The sequence below is a fragment of the Pogona vitticeps genome, chromosome 4 (assembly GCF_051106095.1).
Source record: "Pogona vitticeps strain Pit_001003342236 chromosome 4, PviZW2.1, whole genome shotgun sequence".
Lineage (NCBI taxonomy): Eukaryota > Metazoa > Chordata > Lepidosauria > Squamata > Agamidae > Pogona > Pogona vitticeps.
In genome coordinates, this window is record NC_135786.1 from 164,806,241 (window position 1) to 164,822,252 (window position 16,012).

Sequence of the window (16,012 nt, forward strand, 5' to 3'; positions counted from 1 at the left end):
ATTGCAATCGTTTCCACTACATTTTGTTGTTTCCTGTCTTCCACTGCCCCCTGGAGTTTGGTCCAATTCATGTTGGTAGCTTCGATGACACTGTCCAACAATCTCGTCCTCTGTCATCCCCTTCTCCCCTTGCCTTCACACTTTCCCAACATCAGGGTCTTTTCCAGGGAGTCTTCTCATGAGATGGCCAAAGTATTGGAGCCTCAGCTTCAGGATCTGTCCTTTCAGTGAGCACTCAGGGTTGATTTCCTTCAGAATGGATAGGTTTGTTCTCCTTGCAGTCCAGGAGACTCTCCAGAGTCTCCTCCAGCACCACAGTTCAAAACAATCCATTCTTCGATGGTCAGCCTTCTTTATGGTCCAGCTCTCGCTTCCATACATCACTACTGGAAAAACCATAGCTTTGACTATGCAGACCTTTGTCGGCAAGGTGATGTCTCTGCTTTTTAAGATGCTGTCTAGGTTTGTCATCACTTTCCTCCCAAGAAACAGGCGTCTTTTAATTTCATGGCTGCTTTCACTATCTGCAGTGATCATGGAGCCCAAGAAAGTAAAATCTGTCACTGCCTCCATATCTTCCCTTTCTATTTACCAGTGGTGATTATCTTAGGTTTTTTGTTTTGTTTTGTTTTTTGATGTTGAGCTTCAGACCATTTTTGACGCTCTCCTCTTTCACCCTCATTACAAGGTTCCTAATTCCTCCTCACTTTCTGCCATCAGAGTGGTATCATCTGCATATCAGAGGTTGTTTTTTCTTCCAGCAATCTTAATTCTGTTTTGGGATTTCTCCAGTCTGGCCTTTCGCATGATGTATTCTGCATATAAGTTAAATAAGGAGGGGGACAGTATACAGCCTCGTCGTACTCCTTTCCCAATTTTGAACCAATCAGTTGTTCCATATCCAGTTCTAACTGTTGCTTCCTGCCCCACATATAGATTTCCAGGAGATAGATAAGGTGGTCAGGCACTCCCATTTTTTAAAGAACTTGCCATAATCTGCAGTGGTCCACACAAAGTCTTTGTGCATACAGTAGTCAATGAAGCAGAAGTAGATGCTTTTCTGGAACTCTCTGGCTTTCTCCATAATCCAGTGCACATTAGCAATTTGGTCTCTAGTTCCTCTGCCCTTTCGGAATCCAGCTTGTACTTCTGGGAGTTCTCGGTCCACATACTGCTGAAGCCTGCCTTGTAGGATTTTGAGCATAACCTTACTAGCGTGTGAAACGAGTGCAATTGTACGGTAGTTGGAGGATTCTTTGGTGCTGCCCTTATTTGGGATTGCGATGTAGACTGATCTTTTCCAATCCTCTGGCCACTGTTGAGTTTTCCAAACTTGCTGGCATATATCTTTTAAGATTTTAAATAGTTCAGCTGGAATGCCATCACCTCCACTGGTCTTGTTGTTAGCCATGCTTTCTAAGGCCTTTTTGACTTCAGTCTCCAGATGTCTGGCTCAAGGTCAGCAACCACGCTATCTGGGTTGTCCAGGACATCCAGATCTTTCTGGTATAATTCTTCTGTGTATTCTTGCCACCTCTTCTTGATGTCTACATTAGTTGGCATGCAAAGACTTTTGGCTAAACTGAGCAAATCCTGTTTAAGAGAACATCTGGTCAGCAATAATACCAAAACCAAAGTAGTCGTCTTTGGAAATAAGAGAAAAACTCACATATGGAAGCTTGATGACAACCCCACTGAGCAGTTATGCAGTTTTAGATATCTTGGCCTTTACTTTAATGCCCAACTTTCATGGAAACACAATCTGAATGCAACCAGTCTGAAAGCATCCCATTTCACTCAGTCTCTCTTGTGGTTTACCATAATTTATGAGGGGAATTTAGTTGCTCCTGCAGTTGAGGTATTTGCTAAGGAACAAATACCCCAAATAATATGCAGGGCAGCGATATGGGGATACAGTATACAAAGACCCTTGCTCAAGAAGTAGTTCAAAACTCTTTCATGTGATCTCTCCTAACAGTCCCATGTGCCATGTCTGCTGCATATTTAAGTGCTGAATTAGGATTAAACCCAACTGAAATATATTCCCACATTGCACTGGCCATGTATTGGTTGAAATTGGCCTGCATGAGTAACTCTTGCCTCCCAAAGAAGTGCTACAAAGAACAACTGCATAGTCCTCCTTGAAAGTCCTGGGTAAACTCAGTTAGACCCATTCTATAGAGCTATGGGGTCGGCACAGAGTCTTTGTCCACTTTTCCCTCTAAAAGAGCAAAGCATCTGGTTAAAGAAAAAAAAATCAATATTCACTCTAAGTGGCTGGATGTGTGTGCCATCTCACAAATGACCTATTCTCATTGGTTCCCTCTATACAAAACATCATTTGGTTTGGAGAATTATTTTGTTTTTTAGCCCCTTTAAGAAAAGCATTCACAGCTTTGCGTTTTCAGTGTATGCTATCAGCCATTTTAGAGGGGAGATATGATAATGTCCTATTTCATTGAAGACTGTGTATCTGTGGATCAGGAGAGGTCGAAGATGCTTTCCATTATTAAGTTGCCCTTTATATGAGCATCCCAGAAACCAACTTCTTGCTGGTATTCTTAGACTTCTATGTGATAGACCCCCCCCAGCTCAACTCTGCACACTACTTATGGGTAGGGATGAAAATACTACCTATCAAGTAGCAAAATTTGCTTTGGCACAAAAAAAAAGCCAAACAGTGAAAGTCTTAAGAAAGAAGGGATGTTATGTTATCTTGAATTTATGTATAAGATATATGGGGTCTGCAGTTGTGTTACTGTTCACATTGTGGTGGCCTATGGTTTTAAACAATAAAGCATGTCCTGTTCTGTTACTTGTTACACCAAAACAGCAGCTTTGCAAATACTCATCTCATTATTTTTGAAATATAACTCAGTTACCTCCTTGTTTCACAATTTAATCACATTTCTGCTGATAGGTTACTATGTTATTTCTAGCTGGTTACCACTGAAGTTCAGGGGAGGGGCTGTCTCCATTTAGAATATCCTATCAATTGCCCTGGATTAACGTCCACAATTGATTAGAGTGGACTTTAAGCAAGAATCTGTTCAGTGTGGATTTCTGAATCCAGATTATGGCAATTTGGATGTGCAAATTTTCAATATTTTTTTTTTACAAAGTGTTGGTAAAAGCGCATCCTCAAACTATAAATGAAAAGAACTAGACTTAATTTTTTCAAAAGGCAGAGAATGGAAGAAAGGAAAATGATAGAGGACATTCAGCTGAGAAAAAGAAGTGCTTTTAATTAGCTTAACTGGCATCACTATTCATGAACTCACCCATTTGTCTTCAAGCACTGGAACTGTTCTGATGAGACAGAAGAATTAGGTCCCTTGCCTGACAGTGGGGTGTACTGTTCTAGGCCAGACTAAAGGTTGACTTTTAAGTGAGTATCTGTCATCCTGTTGGCTCAACAAAGGAACTGAAAAAATGGATTTTTAAGTCAGGTGTAAGAAAAGCATAAATATTAAATATATATTGGTTTATAAATGCAGCTCAGGATTTCAATCATATTCTGCCCTGAAGAAAACTGATTAATCTTTAAATGGGAAAAAAGATCAATAGCAAAGTATTCATCTCTTCCACATAAACTAAAGTAATTAAGGTTGCACCTTTTTGGCAGGGAGGAGAACCGAAAAGAAGAGTCCTTTAAAAATAGTTCCACACAATGTAATAATGATTTTGGGGCATATTGACAAGAATAGAAATTGATTGTGACAGTATTTGTCGCACTTCGGACTTGGGAATGAAAAAGATTCCATTTTTAGCAGATGCTTCCTGAGACGTGGATTAGATCCAGACTTAATTATACTTGATGTTTATTATATCCTATCAAGTTGTAGGTCTGTTAAATCAGTAGGAATTTGGTGAGTTCACTCTTCTGTAAATTCCATTGATTCAAATGGGCCTACTCAAGTTGTGACTTCTTGTGCTAAGCAGCAAGATTTCAGGCATTATACATTATATTATAATACTTGGGTTAAAATTATTGAAATACATGGAATGTAAGTGAATCTACCTAACTTGCTCCACTTCTTACAGTGAATAGAATTTAAAAGTGATTGGATCCATACCATGAAAAGACTGGAAAAAACTAAATTGTTGACACACAGCATGCAAGAGAAGAAATAAATCTGTGATGCTTTGCTGTAAAATGAGGATTAGTGCAGTCTGAAAGCAGCTTTTCATCTTGGAATGTGGTAGCTAGAAAACTAATCTGTTAAGATTTCCCATGTCTATTAAAATAGTGGCACGGAGCTTTCTGCCTGTATGTCTTTTATTACTTTGCTTTTAATAATCTAAAAAGAGCCATAAAAGAATAAGAATCTCTTAAGAAGTAGCTTCATCACTTCTGATCAAATCTACAAGAAAAAGTCATTTCTATTCATTAGAGACTCTTAATAAAAATTGCTGCGGAGCTAAAAAAGACTGGTATTTCTCAAAGTAGTTCTTTTTTATTCTACTTGAAAGCAATATAGCACACTTTACTGTCTTTAATACTCTTGTCTGACAGTAAAAGTCTTGAAGTATGCAAGCACTCCGCTACTGTTCAACTGTACAGATTTTAGTCACATTGACTCTTTATACAATGCACCTGGAGAAACTTTGATTTTCCCCTACAGGTGGATCAGTGTACTTTTTAATGGCCTTTGCCTTATACCTGTTGATAGTCACTTGAGTGTGCACCATGTTGTCATTTGTCATGTGCGCACACTCATGCAGAGATAAATGAAATTGCTGCATGTGTATCTTCAGAACAATGCCCCATAAGAATGCAATCCTTAATAAAAGAGCAGTCTAAAAGCACACTGTTGTATCTGAAATTGCATGTTCCTTTTATTTCTCTCAAAGTTATCATTTTTGGCTTTCTAATGCAATAGACAGGTTGAGCAAATTAGATAAATGGACATTAAGAGCTGCTGATTGTATACGTACTTTGCCTTTGAAAAGAATTTCCACCTCTGATTTTTCTCCCCCTATCTTATTTATCTATTCTGTATATTTACTGTTAGTGCAAGAATTCTGAGAGGACTTTGTTTAAAAACCCAAAGCATAAAAGCATATTTAAAAGAACCAGAAACAGCCATAATCTTATTCGTACTTGCTATGTTATGTGCTGTCAAGCTGGAACCAACTTACAGTAACCCTAATAGGGCTCTTAATGAAAGCAAGATGTTTAAGTACAATAATGGTTTACGAGTTCCACACCTCCAGTGAGTTTCCATGGGTGAGCAGGAATTCGAACCCATGCCTCCTGAGTCCTAATCTGTCACTCTGTTCACTATTCCACACTAATTATTTTATTATACTTACCATCTGCCTTTTTGCCAAGACACTCAAGACAGAATCCAGGAACCACCATCATTACTGGGTTTTATTCTCACAAAACACTAGGATCTTGCCCTCCCTTTTTACTATTCTTTTTGCTATCCTCTCCATCACACTTTCCACCACCTTACTGCCATCTGTTTTAATTTCTGATTTGCTATGTATTAATTTATTTTTATCGTGTTTTTAAGTTTTTTTCCTCCTTATATTGTTTTAGCCGCCCGGAGTGGCCAGGTTGCCAGATGGTATGGGATATAATTTTAAATAATAAATAAATAAAATAAATAAACTTTCATGAGGTGGGATAAGTTGAGTCAAGGCCATTGAGTCAAATATATAAAATGAGCTGCAATGACATTTCAGGGCACACTCTGTCTGCGCCTCATTCTAGTACTCTGACCACTATACCACACTAACTCAGATAAAGTTCCAGATTAAAATCGGAGCAAAACTGAAAAGGGCTCCTTCTGGCAAAACTCCATATGAGGAACACTTCCCTGAGGAAAGCATTCCACAATCTGGCTGCCACTACAAAGAAGATAATTTCTCTAGTTATCTTTATTCTTGTTTCAGAATAACTTTAATGTCTGTAAGAGAAAGAGGCCTTTACAATCCTTTTAAAATTTCCTGCCCTTTCAGTTGACCCAGCTCATGCCATCCCTTATTCAGTAATGAGAATGAACAGGTGTAGCTAGGTTATAATACCATTATGAGATTTAGTAGTGATAAAGGAGTGCTGCCAGCCCCATACAAGTGTTAGAGTTCTAGTTTGTCAGTGTAATTAGAGGGGAGGGCATTGCCCTATCCACTCAAACACTGTTTTCCATATTCTCTCACAATGTGTCTGAGGAGAAGAAATTCCTGTTCACATGGAGAGTCTCCATGTAACAACTTGCTCTTCAGACTTGTCAGTGAATGCACATGCATAGCAACAATAGAGAGTGGTGGGGCTAGATATTCAAAATGTGTTGAGAAACTGGGATTCTTCACTGCCTGAATAGAGTATCATAAGTAAGGCATGAGCATTTTCTCTCTCCAAATATTGGGCAGCAATCCCCATAATCCCTCACCATTAGCTATGCTGGATAGGGTAAATGGAAAGTTACAGTTCAACATACCTGAAGGGCCACATGCTACCCCCAAGGTTATTCTAAAGCTAATTATAAGTATCTCCAGTAACAGCATGCCTCTAAAATTTAGATTGTCCTCTTGAAATGCTTTCATAGAAGATGTGAGACAGGACTAGTCAAAAATAGACTCCCAGTCTTGTCCCTAAGTATGTCATAGATCACAAGCTGAATTCATATTCAGCCAACAGTGTGATGTGACTACATGCCATTTTAGGATGCATTAATAGAAGTATAGTCTCCAAAGCCCACAAGGTACTAGTTCCCCTCTATTTGGAACTGGTTAGGCCTCATCGTGATTACTGTGTCCACTTCTGAACACTGCACTTCTGGAAGGATGCTGACAAATTGGAACAAGTTCAGAAGAGGGCAAAAAGGATGATTGGGGGCTAGAAACCAAGTCCTATGATTAAAAAACTGAAAGAACTGGGTGTGTATAGTCCTGAGAAAAGAAGACAGAGGGGAGATGTGATAGCACTTTTCAAATACTTGAAAGGCTGCCATACAGAGGAGGGACAGGACCTGTTTTCCATCAACCCAGAGAGCAGGACACAGAATAATCAGGTCACATTACAGGAAACTAGATTTCAGTTGGATATCAGGAAAAAATTCCTAACTGTTAGAGAAGTATAGCGAAGGCACCAATTACCTAAAGAGGTGGTGAGTGCTCCAATACTGGAGGCATTCAAGAGAAATTTAGGCAACCACCAGATATCCTTTGTATTCCTGTACTGAACAGGGGGTCGGACTCAATGGCTTTATAGGCTCCTTCCAACATTAGGGTACTATGATAATGTTGCTCTAATTCTGAGTTGATTGAACTGAATTAAGTTGGTGCTGCTCTGGTTCAGTTGCCACTTTTGGTTGCTCTGCTGCAAATCTATCTTCAGGTTTTAGGGGTTCTGTGTCAAATGGTAGGATTTTTCCTTTTTTGATGCTCCTTGGAGCATTGATGGTCAAAGCAGTGTTGCAGTACTTGAGACTGTTATTACCCAAAGTGTTGCTTTGTTGTTGAAGGCATTGTGCAAAAATTAGACTTAAATGTCTGGCATTGCTTAGGAGTAGCAGAATAGATATTGGGAGGGGAAGAGCCATTGTGTCCCCAGGAGCTGCTGTTGGATGCCAGGTGGTAAAACTAGCTCCTCCTTTAACAGAGCCTGACAAATAACAGTGTTGCTGCTGAAGCTTTTCTTAGCATGGATAACAATTGAGTAGTTTAATGGGTTAAATTTCTGTGCCTATAGCTGCTCCTATATACTAGGAGTAGCACAGTGAATGGTGGTTAGTGAGAGGGTTAGGTTTGTTTTGTATTATAAATAACAGAGAGAATTCTGGGTTACAGCCAGCATTTTGCTAAATTTACAGCATCCCTTTTTCACGAATGTCACATCCCCTGCAACTGCCAAATAGTGAGTATTGTGTTCTCATACATGAAAGCAGGGCACAGTGACACAGCACTGATTACCATTTCTACATGCCCTGACTTGATTGTTGGCTCTGAGTTCTATTGACAAGGTGTGGGGAGTAGGAGAAAAGATAATAAGCGGTATTGCACTTACATACTGTAAAACTAGCATTGTACTTGCCCACTGAAAGAGATTCTCTTGCATAATGTACAAAGGCACATGAATCTGATCCCTACTGAGAAATTATCTAAATGTTAAATTTTGAAATATAGAGGTCTATAACCTGAATTTGACTAGTCAGGGGGTGTTATTTATATGGGCATGAGACCTTGGGTAACTCCTGGTTGACTCACTGCCTGCAATAAAAGAGCATTTTTGGAGAAAGTACTCATACTTCTTGGAAGAAATGCCAATTAAAATGTAGGGTGTTCCTTCCTTTCCTCCTCTGCTAATCAGAGCAAAGAGAAGTGAGTGGCCCATCCTGCTCTTGAATTTTGGTAGAAAGGTAAATTTGATTCCCAACTTTCAGTAAAATATAGAGAAGAGAAAGATACTCATAACTCTTAATGTTGTACGCACAGGACCAGACATGCAAAAATTAAAACAAAAGAGGTTTGGTGCTATACAAAATGAAGTATTTTCTTAATCATGTCACAGCACCTGCAGTATTTTTAGCAGTCAAAAAAGAGGTTACTTAAATGTAACTCTGTTACTCTGTTACTTAAATGTAGTCATCTGTGAATTCACACAAATGGGTTTTACAAGTAGTGCACCTGTGCACAGAAATTTCTAAAGCTTTAGACGTGCGTTAGGACCTCCCTCCCGTCGCACTTGCCCCAAGTTCCGTAGAACAGTCCACCGCTATCCAGCATGCAGTAGGCATACGTGACAGAGTGGAGGATGTGCGGGAAGTGTGAATTCACAGATGACCACTTGAAGAACCAGAGTTACAGGTAAGTAGCGTCTCCTTCGTGGTCTCTGTCAATGCACACAAATGGGTAACTAGCAAGCTGACATACCAGGAGGAGGGACATCACGATAAAGCAGAGGCGAGGACATGACTGAATGAGGCATCAGCCTTGGCCTGAACATCTAGCCAATAATGGGCAGCAAAGGTGGAAGGTGTGGCCCAAGTGGCTGCTTTGCAAACATCAACCAAGTCGACTCCTCTTAGAAATGCTGTGGATGTCACTCTGGCCCTTGTAGAATGTGTTCGAGGCGAAAATGGCAAAGGTTTATGAGCAAGGTCATATGCTAGACAAATTGTGGATACAATCTATTTGGAAATCATTTGGGAGGTTACAAGAGAACCCTTAGAATGTCTGTGACAACTAATAAAGAGTCTATTGGACTTCCAAAAGGAAGCAGAACGGAAAACATAAAATGCCAAGGCACGTCTAACGTCCAGAGAATGCAACAATCGCTCTAAGTCGGTAGTATGTGAAGGGAAAAATGTAGAAAAAAACAATGGGTTGTCGTAAGAGACAGTGAGAAACCACCTTTGGGAGGAATGTGAGGTCAGGATAAAGCATGATTTTATCAGGATGGAGCTGTAGAAAGGCTGGATCAACACAAAGGGCAGAGAGCTCCCTTGGCCCTACAGGCCGAGGTGATAGCAACAAGAAAGGCAGTCTTCAGTGTTAAGAGTTTTTCTGATGTGGTCACCACGGGTTCAAATGGCGGTTGCATTAGGCGAATAAGCATCAGCTGAAGTGATCATTGAGGAGTAGGTGCCCTGTATGGGGGTGGGCGAATGTTCTTTAGGCCACACAGAAATTGTTTTAGTGTGGGATGCCTGAACAACGAAGCAGAGTCAGAATTTTGAGGCTGATGGGGAACTATGGCCGCAATATAAACCTTCAAAGTGGAGTGAGAAAAGCCATGCTGGAAGAAATGAAGAAGGAAGACTAGAACAGTGTCCAGTATTGTTGGAGCGACAGGTGAGTTACGTACTGGTGCAAATCTAATTAAGATGTTCCATTTGTAAACATGCAACAATTTTGTCAAAGGTTTGCGAGCATAGTCTAAAACTTGCGCTATCGAGGGAATATCCTCCAGGCAGTGAGATGTAGCGTGTGGAGGTTTGGGTGGAAAGTCTTGCCTTGGTTGAGTGTGAGCAGCTGTGGGAGCCATAGACTGCAAAGTATTGGGAGTAGAATCCCAGAACAATGTCTGCATAAGGGACTAGAGTGATGGCATCCTTTTGCAGTAGGGTGCGTACCTCTTCCTCTAAGGTGGGAGAAGGGGTGGTTTTCTTGAAGAGATCAGTTGGAGGGAAAGAATCTAATTCTATTGGATAGCCTCGACTATGGAACAGCCTTTCATCAGAAATCCGCCGGGCTCCCTTGCTGGGTGTTTTTAAGAGCCATTTAAAAACTTGGCTCTTCAGGCAGGCCTTCCCTCCTTTCAATTCTTGAATTCTATCTTTCTGTTCTTTCATTCCCCATCTTGACCATACTATATTATTGTTTAAATGTTTTTATGATTATGAATGTCATTTATTCTGATTGTGATGTTTTATTGTCATTTAATGATATTTTATGATTTTGTAAGCCGCCCTTAGTAGACGCTGTCTAGGGGGGCGGTGTATAAATTGAATGAATAAAATAAATAATAAATAAATAGCCCATAACGATGATGGTGAGGACCCATGTATCTGAAGTGATGTGTGCACAAGTATGAAAAAAGGGTGCCAGGCATGTAAGATAAGTTTCTGGTGGTGAGGTATGGAGTCGGACAGGTGAGGAGTCAAAGATTATGTTTTGTTTTCTTTTCAGGTCATCGGACAGAGTGGCATGGATGCTGTCATGTGGTTTGTTGACAAAAGAAGGAAGTGGACCAAATCGAAGGTTGTGATAATTGGGGATCCAGTTGAGGTCTATATTGCTGGTAAGTATAGGGGCAACACCATAAATTCTATGGACAGTATTGCTGAGAATTGTATGACCTTGCAGTCTTCCTAAGTTTTTGTTGCCTAGGATTTCATCAGTCTTTTCATCAAAAAGACTGAGGCCATAAAATGGTAGATATTCAGTTCTGGGTTGTGTATTGTGACGGCTGCGATGACGTCACCTGCCTATCATGGTTATGCTGGAACCCATCTGCCTATAGCAGAGCAGGAGGTGGGACTCCAGGAGGTGGAGCTGTGTATATAAGGGGGGGGGGGAGTGAATGATGTGAGTCAGTTGGGAGTTAAGAGTTATGAAGAGTTAAGGTCTGAGAGAGAGTGTGTATGAGGGGATACTTTATTATTACTGATTGCCTTTTTATTTTAATTATTATAGTGATTTACCATTCCTTTTGTGATTATCAATAAACATAAGTTTTTACTTTAAAAATCATACTTTTGTCTGAAGAGTTTTATGAGGGAATGGTTGGTGGCAGCGTGAATAAAGTAAGAGTGTGAGAGTGACGTGGAAGCTCCTTTGTGACGTGAGAGGAGGGACGTCACATGTATCATCTGATATGCCAGCCAATCTGAGCCACACATGGCAATGTAGTGTTATAGCTGTAGCCATTTGCTTACAAGCCACATCTATGACATGCCGTGCTGTGATCCTCTCCTGCTCAGCAAGGGTCAAGGCCTTTTGATGGAGTGAGAGGCCTCGAGAGCACAGATCCTTCTGAAGCAGCCTGGAGAATGGGTAGTGCTTTATTCCAAATATGGTGATGGTAGGCTCCCATTGCAGCCATATAGTTGGCTACCCTTAAAATGAAGGAGGTGAGAGAACAAACTTGACAGCCTATAATATCCAACTTTCTACCTTCACGATTGTTGGGGGTGGAGGCAGAGCATTTCTAGCCCTATTTTGAGTAGCATTCACAATGAATGAGTTAGACAGAGAATGCTTAGAAAAAAAGACTGTATTGGTACCATGAGTCTTGTCAAGGTTTTCAACTCTCCTGGAAATCTGGGCAACAGAGGATGGTTTCTTCCATGATTCCTTAATGTGTTTGAGCAGAGAAGAAATGAAGGCCAGGCAAAGTGGTAGGGTCTGATCTTGAGTAATGTCCTCAATAGACCTTATCAGATTCCTCTGGTGCTGGCTGGTCAACAGCAAGGTCCATGACCTTACCGATATGGAGGATTGATTGAGTGTAAGATGTGAAGTCCTCTGAGGGAGATGAAGGATAGTTTTCTGTGACATCAGAGTGTGGTGTTAGAATATTAGGTGGTGAATCGGCTTTGGTTTCAAGATTGGATTTGTCCGTATTGTTATTGACATGGACTGGTGGCTGGTCTGGAGATGGAGAGATGATTCTTGGGGTCAATACTGATAAATACAATCAATCAATCAATCAATCAATCAATCAATCAATCAATCAATCAATCAATCAATCAATGACTTAAAGATTCTTCAGAAGAGGGTGATGGTTATCTTTCTGTATGTCCAATCTCTGCAGAGTTGGTGGACGAGTATGGTCGGTATCATGGGCTCTGTATCGTGGATCTCTGTAAGTTGTAGAGACCTGTACAGAAGATTATTGAACATGGGCTTGAGATGGTAGGGTGGCCAGCGATGCAGTACGGTGTGGTAGTTTTGGCATTGACTGAGAAGCTTCTTCATTGAATGTAGGAGGCCTTTGTTGATGATGGGGTGGTACTGGAGTCAGAGCTACAGTATGCCAGTCATCTTCTGAAGATTGGTATGGAACAATCTCAAATGGTGTTCAGTATCGAGGTGGTGCTCGGTATCAAGGAGGCGACAGCAACATGGAAGAAGAGCCTGAGCGATAAGCATAGCATAATGGTAGTGACGTATGTATCTACGATAATGAAGGTCTGACTCATATGGCCCAAAATCATAATAAACCTCAGGCTCAACCTTGGGCTCGTAATACGTGGGGCGGTCATAAAGACAACCCTTTTTAAAATGCCTATGGTGGTACACATGATCCTGAAGTAGGGCCATGCAGTTTGGAGCACAAGGGCAGTGCCCTTTGGTATCATCATGCAGGTCAATATGATGGGTCTTATGGGTCCTCTTTTGAAGAGGATTGTCCCGTATTGAATTCAAGACTGATATACGACCTGAACTAGAGCCCATTTAACATCCAGGGCTTGCCTGCACCTGTTGCATAATCACAGTGACCTCAGCCGAGGTACTACCCTACTTAATAGATTGACTGATATCAGAGGAGGGCACAGCACCAGACAGAGGGAGAGGGACATCCTCATCCCAAAACAATAATTCCAGGCACACCGTCTCTTGTAGAGTTTCATCCGCAGATGTGGGAAGTGGATCTGGCTTATCCCCAGGCAATGAAGCAGGAGAGTGCTTGGCCTTATGGGGAGCCAATGACTTATTTTTCTTCCCAGGTGTGTCTGATGGCACTGATGTCAGTTTCCGTGTCGACACAGTGGAATGGGTTGATGTGGGCTTTGGTACCGACACTGAAAGCTTCACTTTAGATGTCAGTTTGGACTTTTTTGTAGACTGGGTCGATCTTGGAGTGAGAGAAGTAGGTGAGGGGCCTGCAGTTTGGGCCTGACTAGAATCCATGATTGGGCACTGTGACTGTAGGGATTTCTCCCAGAGGAAAGATCTGAGATGTTGGAGTCTAAGTTTAAGTGCCGGTTTTGTTACATTCTTACAGGCCTGGCAGGAGTTAGTTTGGTGAGCATCACCCAAACAGAAGAAGCACTGAGAATGCCCGTCAGATAGTTATTTTGTTCGGGCAAGACTCGCACCACCTAAAGGGGCCTGAGGAGGCCATAAAAGAGTGAAAAGCCCAGGTGGACAAAAGGGCGGGAAAAGAGGTTTATCTTCTCTCTCCTATTTCTCTTTTCCTCTCGCCTTGGTTTTTTTCCTCACAAAATGGAGGAAGATCTTGAAGAGACCTAACTATCTTTATTTCCTTTTTTTTAAACAGAAATGAATGAAGCTCCATAGCCGAGGGGCTGCTACAGTGACAGCAAAAAAGGAACTGAGGCAGTCTGTGTCATGGGTGGGGCAAGCGCAACAGGAGAGGTCCTAACGGACATGTCTAAAGCTCTAGAAGTTGCTGAGCTTCTCTGCGCAGGAGCACTAAAACCCATTTGTGTGTATTCACAGAGACCACAAAGAAGAATATGTGTTTTTAATATGTGGTATATGGCTTGGGATCAGTTGAGACTGATATAATTTCTGCCAAAGACTGGGGATGATTTTTCTTCTGTGACTTCACACTCTGCAATTATACAAATAATGTACAATGGGGTACATTTGTTTTGAGAAGGCAAGACCAAATATTTCTGGGTGAATTTCAAAATTCAGGGTACAATCTCACCACATATTTTAGCACCATTATTCAAACATCTTGAGCACAGGCAATTTGTGTGTATGAAAGCTGGTGAGCTTGAAATCTGCCTAAAAAAGGTAAAGGTTCCCCTTGACAATTTTTGTCCAGTCGTGTCCGACTCTAGGGGGCGGCGCTCATCCCGCTCTTCAAGCCATACAGCCAGCGTTTTGTCCGAAGACAATCTTTCTGTGGTCACATGGCCAGTGTGATTTAGACACGGAACACTGTTTACCTTCCCACCGAGATGGTACCTATTTATCTACTCGCATTTGCATGCTTTCGAACCGCTAGGTTGGCGGGAGCTGGGACAAGCAACGGGCGCTCACTCCGTCGCGTGGATTCGATCTGACGACTGCTTGGTCTTCTGACCCTGCAGCACAGGCTTCTGCGGTTTAGCCCACAGCGCCACCACGTCCCTTGAAATCTGCCTACTCAAGGCAAAATGGAAGGGAAATAGAAATGCTATCTATGAAGACTGTGAAGTCATCCTCTGCATTCTTGAACTGTTTCCATACAACACTCTCAGCTGTGATACAGAAGCTGAATAAAACCATATTATTCAATATCAAGGAATCTAACTCTAATTAGCCATCACTGTTGATAAGCTTCCTCCTAAAGTGTGCAAAAATGCTACAGTGTCCTCCATTTGGCAACAATCCATGCCCTACAGATAGGGAAATTGGAGTAATCATCATCACCTCTTTGTGATTATTCCTTTAGTTTGTGAGGTAACTTGAACATTAATTGGCACAGGAAGACCTCTCTCCAGCTGCCCCTTTTCTATGTTTCCTATCATTTGATGGAAGCACATGAATGCCAAAACAGAAGAGATTTAAACAGGGATCAGGAAAGGTTTCCACTAAAGTTGCATGTAAGAAGCCCAGGCATTGAGAGCCCAAGGTTCTTCACACTCATGAGATCACCAAAATTCTCACCTATTTGCATTCTTACTGTTTCTCTTGCAAATGGCCCTGAGGGAGTTACTGGGGCTTTAAGTGCTGGTTAATGACAAAGGAATAGGCTCTGGGAACTTGTAGCTATCCTGTTCTTTGAGCTTTTTTATTTATACTGTGTGATGAAAGGCAATTTTGCTAGACATTCAAAACTCTACAACAGAAACTAGTTTAATGGTATGTGATGGTGGTAGAATTATAAGGTTAGGTAAAAGTGAAGAAGTGTCATTATTCTGTAAGCCGCCCAGAGTGGTAGAATATACCAGATGGGCAGGATATAAATAAATAAATAAATAAATAAATAAATAAATAAATAAACAAACAAACAAACAAACAAACAAACAAACAAACAAACAAACAAGAGAAATGTCCCTAATGCTGCCAAGCTACTGTGCATGAATCCTCATGCCAGATAAGAACTGATTGGAGAGCATTCCCTTAATTCTACACTGGGCATGAATACAAAGCCCCACCAATATTTCTGTGGGCACTCTGATAACCACTGGTTTAACACTGATTGGCTGAAATCCTCTTGTGCAACTGTCTGTGTGTAAATCTTGTTGATATCATCAGCTGTGGGTGTTAATATTTATTTTAAAGTTTCCTATCTTACTCCAAGGTGCTAGGGCTCTCTAGGGATCCCTTTCAACCCGGAAAAGCCTTTGAGAACCTCAGGATGGAGGAGGGGCTCCTTTAATGACTGAAAATCACTGCCACTGATCCTAATGAAATTATGAGACCATTTTAATACATTGGAAAGCAGAAAGAGACACTTGGTAATTGCTAATTGGTATCTCACTCCTCCATTTAGTGGAATTTTCTGGTAACTAGCTGCAGGTGCTCTTTCACAGACAAATCTGGGGACTCAAGATTAGAAGATTAGAAGAAATGTGATTTTGATTAAACTGCAGGC

General features: G+C 41.2%; 1 long non-coding RNA gene across 1 annotated transcript; it reads right to left on the minus strand.

The window, feature by feature from the left end:
• Positions 1 to 96: 96 nt before the first annotated feature.
• Positions 97 to 14,154, minus strand: LOC144589228 (uncharacterized). Its single transcript, XR_013545214.1, has 2 exons — positions 3,282 to 14,154; positions 97 to 1,593 (listed from the first exon to the last, which is right to left on the minus strand). It is a non-coding gene; the product is annotated as an uncharacterized LOC144589228 (long non-coding RNA).
• Between the last annotated feature and the right edge of the window lie 1,858 nt (positions 14,155 to 16,012).